The following is a 10,058-nucleotide window of genomic DNA, read 5'->3' as shown; positions in this document are numbered from 1 at the left end:
GTGTGGACCTGTCTGAGAAGTTTGCAGCCTGTGATTGGCTGAAAGCGCAGGTGCAGTGCTTGGCTGAGACTCGGCCACTGCTTAGGAAACTGTGCTCCCAAGGGAGCCTGCCTTCACCTACCTGTTGGAGGAGCTTTAGGACGATTTTAATTGTTCTTGTTTTGGTAAACTAATCAGTTTAAAGGGATTGGCTAAAACCTTGAACACTGATACCACTTTCTGCCATCATCATAATGGACTTGTTTTGTCTCAGTATGAAATTCACAATTCACAAAAATCCAATTAGTTGGGCGGTTGGGCAGTGCTTTATGCTTTATCTTTTTGTTGTTCTGTGCATATGAATCATTTAGTTACAAAGGATGTCTACAGAGACGCATTTAGGACTTCTGAAGGGATACAACACACCAGGGAGATGATTATAGTGGCAATCTGGGAGAGGATGCCAATAAACTGATGTATGCTTTTTTTTTTTTTTAAAGTATGGTATTTATTGAATGTTTATCATGTTTGCACCATTGTAAAGTCAAAAAATTGTAAGTGGAACCGCTGTTAGGCAGGGATTGTCTTGTGTTATTTCCTTCAAAACAAGTATTTTATTATTATAGGAATACCTTTTCATTGACTTATTTTGATTTTGATTATAATGATTAATTACTTCCCTGAGGAAAATAGGAGTCTTTTCAAAAGTAAGAAACATCCCAAAGAGTTTTGCGGGTTTTTTTTCCAGTTTCAGTGTAAGTAGCTGCATGACCCTAATTCAAGCACCTATTGATTACCATACACTTAAAGGGTGAGTTTCAATAGGTTATTTGTAAAAGTGTACTTTTTTTTTAAGTTGCTTCTTGACACATGTCTCCATGAACTTAACTGACAAAAATTAAACAATTCAAAGTTCACACGATAAAGATAGTTCAATACTATTCTAGTTCAATTGGTCATAGTCTTTGTTCCAGGAATGATTGCAATTAAGGACCATGGGTTACTATAAAATGGTTTGATTTAAAGGGGCATCCATTTTTGTTGTTAGCCTGGTAATACAAGTTATAGTTACCTGGATACCCCACTGGAAGAAATGAAAAGATTGGAAAATTACCCTGGAGTGGGGGGGATGGGGAACTGGGGATAGGGTTAGTGTCATGCACCTGAATCCCATGGACTTGGGAGGTTGGGACAGGAGGATCACGAGTTTGAGGCCAGCCTTAGCAACTCTGCAAGACCATGAGCAATTTAGTGAAATCCTATCTCAAAGTAAAAAATATAAAGGACTGGGGATACAGCTCAGGGGTAAATCACCCCTGAGTTCAATCCCCTGTACCAAAAATAATAAAAAAAAATTAGAATAGTCCAGCTTATTGTCCACCATTCAGGATGCCTGCAAACCATCTATTAGCTGCTCTCAGAAATATCTCCTGTGTTCCTTCCTTCTGAGAAATTTCCTTCATGTATCCAGAAGCAGGATCTAGAGCAAATCTAGGATTTAGTAACTAAATCTAGGATTTGGTCACTTTTAAATGTAGCTTTTGTAGTAATAAAGTCAGGGAAAAGACAAGACAATGTTCAGTTGGTTCAGCACTGTTTGTAAACCTCAAACTTGGGCAAAGGGACCTACAGCTTCAGGATGAGCTGTTAAGTGCTTTTGTTGGTCACAAATGTTCTCTTTACCTCCTTGGAGTGTCTTCTACCCACCTGAACCCTTGGGAGGTATGATTGGCTACAAAATCCAAGATTTCTCCCAATTTATGGATTAGCTTTAAATTCCATACCACTTGTACCCTACTTCCAAGAATACTCTTGCACCCCCAGGAACACTTTTGGGAACATTTCTTGGTGAAACTAACTTATCTTTATCCGCTTTGAGGTTAGTACTAATTCCAGTTATTGAACACCGAGGCCTCTGATTGTGGGAGGTATCTTGGGAGCTTTCAGGGAAAGCTATTTGGAAGGCAAGAAAGAGCCAGGTCACATAGCCAGGTTCTGCAACCAGACAGGAGGCTGAACACAGTAAGCAAAACTCCCTCCACTCAATAGAGGCCCTCAGAGGCTGGGAAAGAGCGCCACCTGGCGTCATTAGAGCAGAGTTCAGTTAAATTTGTTTGCCTGTAATTTTGTGCTGATCTTGAACAGGGTCCAGTAGAAAACTTACTTTATGGTGGATTCTGAATAATATGCTATAAGGATACATAACACAGTTAGTGGAAAGGAACTTTATTGGATTTAATACGTGAAATCATAAAGTGATTACTCATACCTATGTAGATAGTCCCCAGGTCATGAGGACTCTTTCCTGGAAGCACAAAATACTTTTTCATCACTCGATAGGTCTTATACATTTGATAGTAATTGGGGAAAAAATCCGGGTATTGTATTAGTCATGTTAATAATGAAATACTTGAGGCAAGTAACTTACAAAGAAAAAAAGATGTATTTTGGCTTAGGGTTTCTATAGGATCTAGTCCAAGATTGAGTGACCCCTTTGCTTGGGGCCTCTGGTGAGGGAGGGTGGCACATCATGGTAGGAGCATGTGGTGCAGCAAGCCATTTGCCAGGAAGCAGTGAGACTGAGAGGCTGGGAACCCACAGTCTCCCTGAAGAGCAGGACCCCAGTGATCTAAAGGACATCCCTCCAGGCACCATCTCTCAAAGACTCCAGCATCTTCCACCAGCACCTCCCGGGGTGAAGCCTTTAACACAGGGGTCTTTGGGAAACATCCCTCCAAACCACCACAGGACCTATTCTGAGCAAGTGCAGGAAGTCAAGTAGCAGTGATGTTTAGAAGTTCAAGGTAGCTTTCCATTCTTCCTTTGGGGCTTCGAGGGGCTGTCACTGGGATGGTGAAGAGGCACTGACATTAGTGAAATGTTTCCTGACTTGGAGGCATTAATCTACAAACCCAGCAACTGCTCTGGTTTCTGGCCAGAGCAGGAGTATAGAAAGCCTGTTCTCCTGTATAAAACCTCATGTAACTCCTGCTCCTAACCCCTGAGGCAGCCTACAGTGCAAGGGTCTAAAGCCTTACGCCACAGCATACTCCACCAGGTAGAAAAAGCCCTTCGTGAACTCAAAAAACTTAACTCCAGAAAAACCCATAAGCCAATCAATAAATGGGCAGAGGAACTGGACAGGCACTTTACAGAAGAAATACGAATGGTCGAAAAATGTTCAACATCTCTAGTAATTAGAGAAATGCAAATTAAAATGACACTGAGATTCCATCTAACTCTAGTCAGAATGGCAATCATCAAGAACACAAGTAACAATAAATGTTGGCGGGGATGTAGGGAAAGGTTTATTCATACATTGCTGATAGGACTGCAAATTGGGGCAACCACTCTAGAAAGCAGTGTGGAGATTCCTCAGAAAACTTGGAATGGAACAACCATTTGACCCAGTTACCCCACTCCTCAGTATATACCCAAAGGGCTTAAAAATCAGCATCCTCTAGTGACATGGCCACATCAATGTTTATAGCAGCTCAATTCACAATAGCTAAGCTATGGAACCAAACTAGGTGCCCTTCAACAGGTGAAAAGATAAAGAAAATGCGGTACATATATATAGTGGAATATTACTCAGTTATAAAGAAGAAGGAAATTATGGAATTTGCCGGTCAATGGATGAAACAGGAGAATATCATGCTAAGTGCAATAAGCCAGTCCCCCCAAAAAATGTTCTCTCTGATATGCAGATGCTAACCCACAACAAGGGAGGGTGAGGAAGGGAAGAGTAGAAGTTCATTGGATTAGAGAAAGGGGAATGAAGGGAAGGGAGGGGGATCAGAATAGGAAAGACGGTAGAATGAATCAGACATAACTTACCTATGCTCATATCGTGTTCAACCACAAGAACGGGATCCTAATTAGAATTAGTTGTACTCCATGTATATATAATATGTCAAAATACACTCTATTGTCCTAAATTGTCTAAAAAGAACAAATAAAAAATAACAAGAGGCCCTTTGTGACCCACCAACGATGACAACCAGACCTTTCATCATCTAGAACCCAGAGAGTTTGAGGCTTTTGGAAATAACACCAGAGAAAGACTGCCCTTGAACTCCACCGGAAGGGACCATATCAAAAGCTATCCACAAATTATGGTCCCGTGGATTTTCCTGTGAGGAAAGGGAGGGGGATGGGACACAGGAACTAGGAGAAAGGGAGACTATTTTAGACTTTTATGATGAAACAGAAGTCTTGATCCACAATCTTGGGAAAGCTGCCCACATCTGGGATGCCTCTGCTTCTGGGGAAGCTCCTCCCTGGCTAGCTTTACAGTAAGGTCTGCACAGGTGTGCAGATCCCGGAATCTGGCCCTTCTGAGTTGAGAGGCATGGATCCAAGACTCAGGCCCTGAAGTCCTGCTGTAGAGAAGCGTTTGGTGTGGTCCTCTCCAATGGGGCCCAAGGGCAGTCTTTCTGTGGTGTCATTTCCAAGAGCCTCAATCTCTAGGTTCTAGATCATGAAAGGTCTGGTTGTCATCAGTTGGGGGGTCTCTTCTTTTCCCTGGTGGAAATATGCTTTGGCATAATGCACCAGAACCTTGACCTGTGGAGTCGTATCAGAGGCTGTGAGTGGGAGATAATGATTTCATAAGGTGTCAAAGGTTTTCGAGAGGAGGGCACCTGAAGCCTGTCAATGGGCAATACCTTTGACCAAGGGCGATCCAGTCCTCTCGGTTAACTTTGCCTGATGCCACTGTATTTGTTTAATTGCTTCACAGTTTCATACCTCTATCAGTGAGGACTTTGCCATTCGCGCCCCATAAAGGAAATACATTTCTAATAACCTTGTCACTACTATTCTAGCACCAAATGTCCTTCACAGGAAAGCTTCTATTCAGGCAGAAAGCAAGGTAACAATTGAATAAAATCCATCTGTATGTGTTCGAATGATCCAGCAGGTACCAGGTATGTGTCCTCTGAAGCTTGTTTTGTTTTTGCTTTGGGGTACTGGGAATGGAACCCACGCATGCTAGGCAAATTGTCTATACTGAGCCACATCCCCAGTCCCTTGACTTTTTTTGAGACAGGGTCTCACTAAGTCGCACAGTCTGGCCTCACACTTGCGATCCTCCTGCCTCAGCCTCCTGACTACTTGGATCACAGGTGTGCACCATCACGTGTGGCTTACCTGAGGTTTTTATTGTCTCACCTGAATTATGGACTTGACATACCAAACATTGTCATACACCATTTTAATAATTCTAGAACAGTCACCACAACCATGTTTTCTCATAAATGGGGTCATTTTACCTTTCTCATGATGAATTGTTTCACAAAAAACTTTTAATAATGGAAATTTTGAGGACTCAGGAAAGAGTAGGCAACCATGCAGCCTCTCCACTAGTTTGTGTTTAACATTGTCTGAACATCCAGTTAAACACAGGTTTTTCCCTCCAACTCAGGTGTATAGCACCATTGAATAAGTAGGTTGTCATAGGCAATTTGACTTGGATGTCACTCACATTGCCTGTCTTAATCTCAGTACTGGCTGACTTAGCATGAAAATCTGCCAAATAATTTCCTCGTTATCTAATTGATTCTTGTTTTGCTTAATGTTGAGTTAGCAGTTTAATGAACCAGTTCATCCAATGGTGTGATTTTTTTTTTTTTTTGTACTGGAGTGAAGCCAGGGACGTTTAACCACTGAGCCACATCCCCAGCCCTTTTTATATTTTATTTAGAGACAGGCTCTTGCTGTTCAACTTCGAACTAAGCTGGCTTTGAACTTTCAATCCTGCTGCCTCAGCCTCCCAAACTGCTGGGATTAAGGCTTGTGCCAACGCACCCAGCCTAACGGTGTGATCTTAAAGTGATCAGAAATATATAAGTGTCAGATTCCTTGCTGTGAATCTCTTGAAGACAAAATACTTTGGCTTTTAGTTGTGCAGAAGTATATCATAGTGAACATTAACCATCTATGACAAGACCCAAAACAACTACCATTAAACATCTGATGAGAGATCATTACAATGAGAAAGACACTTATTATTCTGTTGCATATAACATTTTAAGTTAATAACGGTGGGGGCTGGGAGTGGTTCAGTGACATAGCGCTCTCCTACCTCATGTGAGGCACTGGGTTCGATCCTCAGCACCACATTAAAAAATAAATAAATATCATGCACAAGGCCCTGGGTTCAATCCCCAGCACCACAAAAAAAAAAATAAAAATAAATAAAGGCATTTTTAAAGTACTTCTCTTGTTTGTAGATGGACATATGTATATATGTATGTATGTATGTAGTGCTGAGGATAGAACCCTGTGCCTCATGCATGCTAGGCGAGCACTCTACCACTGAGCCACAACCCCAGTCCAAGCTGAAAATAAAGATATTGTGTCCATCTACAACTTAAAAAAAAAAAAGAATAACTATGATTATGAGCAATAGTGGTACACCAGGACAAGCAGATTTCTGTGAGTTTCATACAACTTCTGAAACAGTTATTAATAACATATCCATACAAATATAATTCAAAGAAGGTTTAGCTTTGCTTTTTTTTTTTATGCTGGAGATTGAACCCAGAGGCACTTAACCACTGAGCCTCATCTCCAGCCCTTTTTTATATTTTTTATTTAGAGACAGGGTCTCACTGAATTGCTGAGGCTGGCTTTGAACACAAGATCCTCCTGCCTCAGCCTCTTGAGCTGCTGAGATTACATGCACCACGGTGCCCAGCTTAGCATTGCTTATTGACAATGCTTTCTGTATAATCTAATACACCAAATAAGTCCAATTAGTTTACTATTTCTCTTATTATAGAAAGAGGGATTCTTCTGAGGTATCACAAAAGCTCATCTAGAAAATCCTAAAGTTAATTTGAGGTCAAGAAAGAGAATTTAGAGTTTGATTTGGGGAAGTAAAAAAATAACAATGGCAGGCTAGGATTGTGCTCAGTGGCAGAGCACTTGTCTCGCATGTGTGAGGCACTGGGTTCCATCCTCAGCACCACATAAAAATAAATAAATGAAAAATAAAGGTATTGTGACAATCTATGACTAAAAAATATTTAAATAAAAAACAAAAATTGGCTTAAAACACTTGATCAAAGTAGGATCACAGGTCAGTGTGAACAGTAGTCATTTAGACAAAGGGATAATTAAGACATCAAAGGAAAATATGGAAAGTTACATAATTGTAGAAAAGCTGTAATTCAGCTTTATAGAGGCCTCAGTTTTTGTAATTGATCAAAAACCTAATAAAGCCAGATGCACACCAGTAATCCCAACGGCTCAGGAGTCTGAGGCAGGAGGATCACCAGTCCAAAGGCAGCCTCAGCAATGGAAGGTACTAAGGAACTCAGCGAGACCCTGTCTCTAAATAAAATACAGAGTAGGGCTGGGGATGTGGCACAGTGGTTGAGTGCTCCTGAGTTCAATCCCTGGTACCCCCCAAAACAAAACTAAACTAAACTAAAAAGGGCTGGGATGTGGCTCAGTGGTTAAGCACCCATGGGTTCAATCATTAGTACCCTCCCCCGCAAAAATCAAACTCTTCCTAATTTGTCTTATGAGGCTACCATTACCCTGACACCAAAATCAGATAAAGACATAACAAGAAAAGAGGATCGCAGTCCAATATCCTCTGTGCATACAGGTGTGAGAGTCCTCAACAAAATAATACTAATAAACCAAATCCAATGGTTTATTAGAAAGAGATACACTATGAGCAAGTGAGATTTATTCAAGGAATGCAGAGGTGTTGTGCACTGTGAATGTAATATAAATAATTGAACTGTATACCTAAAATGGCTAAAATGCCAAATTTTATGTTACACATATTTGACCATCATTTAAAAAAAAATTAAGGAAGGAAGAAAGTGTATGACATCTGGCCATCAGGGGTGACAGTGGTAGGGAGAGGAGCCCTGTCAAGGGGCCTCTCTGAACTGGGCCACCTTGCCTGAGTTGAGAAATTAAACTGAGCCTAAAGCTGCCTCCCTAAGGGCCAAACTACCTTCACATGTTATTGACCAGTCTGCAACTTAACTTGAGAATAAACTCTTGAAACCAAGCCGTTGGGTCTCAAACTGATCAGGTGTGTTCAAATCGGCAAGCACTGAGTGGAGACCCATCAGGCTCTTTTCTTTCTTTCTTTCTCTTTCTTTCTTTCGTTTTTAGTATCGTGGGATTGTGTATGTGTGTGTGTGTGTGTGCGTGTGTGTGTGTGCGTGCTGCTGGCATTTAACCCTGGGTCTTGTGCATGTGAGGCAAGCACTCTTCCAACTGAGCTATATCCCCAGCCCTTCAGCACTGGGGATTGAACCCAGGGGCACTCTACCCACGGGCTAGCTCCCCATTCCTTTTCATTCTTCATTTTGAGTCAGGTCTCCATAAGTTTCCATGTTACAGAGACTGGTCTTGAACTTGCGATCCTCCTGCCCCAGCCTCCAGAGTAGCTGTACAGTCGTGAGCTGCCATTCCCATCTCTCTAATAGGCTATTTCTGTATGGCACTTCCTTTTTCTCCCTGTAAATACTGACTTTACTGGTTCAGGGTGCTGCCTGACTCATGAATCACTTCTTTGTTCAAATAAATGCTGCTGAATTAAATTTGTTTAAAATTTCTGTTCTAACAGATTGGTATCAGAAGTGCAATCTGAAGCAGACCTACAGCAGGGCTTGGTGGTGCATGCCTGTCATCTCAGTGGCTCTGGAGGCTGAGGCAGGAAGATCTTGAGTTCAAAGCCAACCTCAGCAATTTAGCAAGTCCCTAAGCAACTTAGTGAGACCCTGTCTCTAAATAAAATATATTTTTAAAAGGGCTGGGGATGTGGCTCAGTGGTCAAGTAGTCCTGAGTTCAATCTCCAATACTCTCCCCCAAAACAGCAACAACAACTAAACAAAGCAAAACAACGCAGACCTCCAGAGATGCCCCAGGAGTACCAAGTGCCCAAGCAAAGTGACCCACTAGGACCCACAGTGACCTTCAATCTGCTGCAGCAACTGAGTTCATGGGGGAGTCCTTTATTAGATTCAAGCTCTACAAATTTGTATTTTAAACTCTCTGGCTTTAAGCAAAAGAGAAATGACTCATCACAGGAAAACCTCAACACAAGTAATATCTGACTTTGCATTAGAAACAAGGGAGCCAGTGGCATCTTTAAAGTACTTAAGGAAAAACCTGCCAACCAAGAATCCTTTTTTTATTTGTTCTTTTTGGTCTTTGACATATCATACATACATGGAATATAACTTCCCATTCTTGCAGTTGTACATGATGTGGAGTTATGCTGGCTGTGTATTCACATATGAACACAGGAAAGTTATGTCCGATTCATTCTACTGTCTTTCCCATTCCCAACCCCCTCCCTTTCCCCTTCTCCCTCCATCCAATCCAGTGAACCTCCACTCTCCAGTGCACTATTGTGAGTCAGCATCTGCATATCAGAGAGAACATTTGGCCTTTGTTTTTGTGTGTGTGTGTGGGGGGGACTGGCTTATTTCACTTAGCATGATAGTCTCCAGTTCCATCTATTTACCCACAAATGCCATAATTTCATTCTTCTTTTTGGCTGAGTAATATTCTGTTGTGTATATATACCACATTTTCTTAATCCATTCACCTGTTCAAGGGCACCTAGGTTGGTTCTATAGCTTAGCTGTTGTGAATTGAGCTGCTATAAACTTTGATGAAGTCACATCACTGTAATGTGCTGATTTTAGTCCTTTGGGTATATGCCAAAGAGTGGGGCAACTGGGTCAAATGGTGGTTCCATTCCAAGTTTTCTGAGGAATCTCCATGCTGCTTCCCGGAGTGCAAACCCAGAATCTTCTGTCCAACAAAGCTAAACTGAGTCTAAAGCTGCACTAAACAAAAATCTCATGGAACCACAGCAGTATATATGATCTGTCACTGACTGAATGATTTTTTGGTTTTAGATTCATAGCAAATTTGAAGAGGAAGTAAAAGAATTCCCAGAGCCTGGGATTCTGCACAGGTACCATCTTCCCCTGTGTCAGCTCTGGGCCCCACAAGAGCACCTGTGGTACAATCAAAACTCCCAGTGCCACGTGGTCATCACGCACAGGCCAAAGTACACACTGGGGCTCACTCT

The sequence above is a fragment of the Marmota monax genome, unplaced genomic scaffold (assembly GCF_021218885.2).
Source record: "Marmota monax isolate L192 unplaced genomic scaffold, Marmota_monax_Labrador192_F-V1.1 WCK01_AAM20220418_F8-fsc00081, whole genome shotgun sequence".
NCBI classification, from domain to species: domain Eukaryota; kingdom Metazoa; phylum Chordata; class Mammalia; order Rodentia; family Sciuridae; genus Marmota; species Marmota monax.
This window is presented reverse-complemented; position numbering follows the sequence as displayed.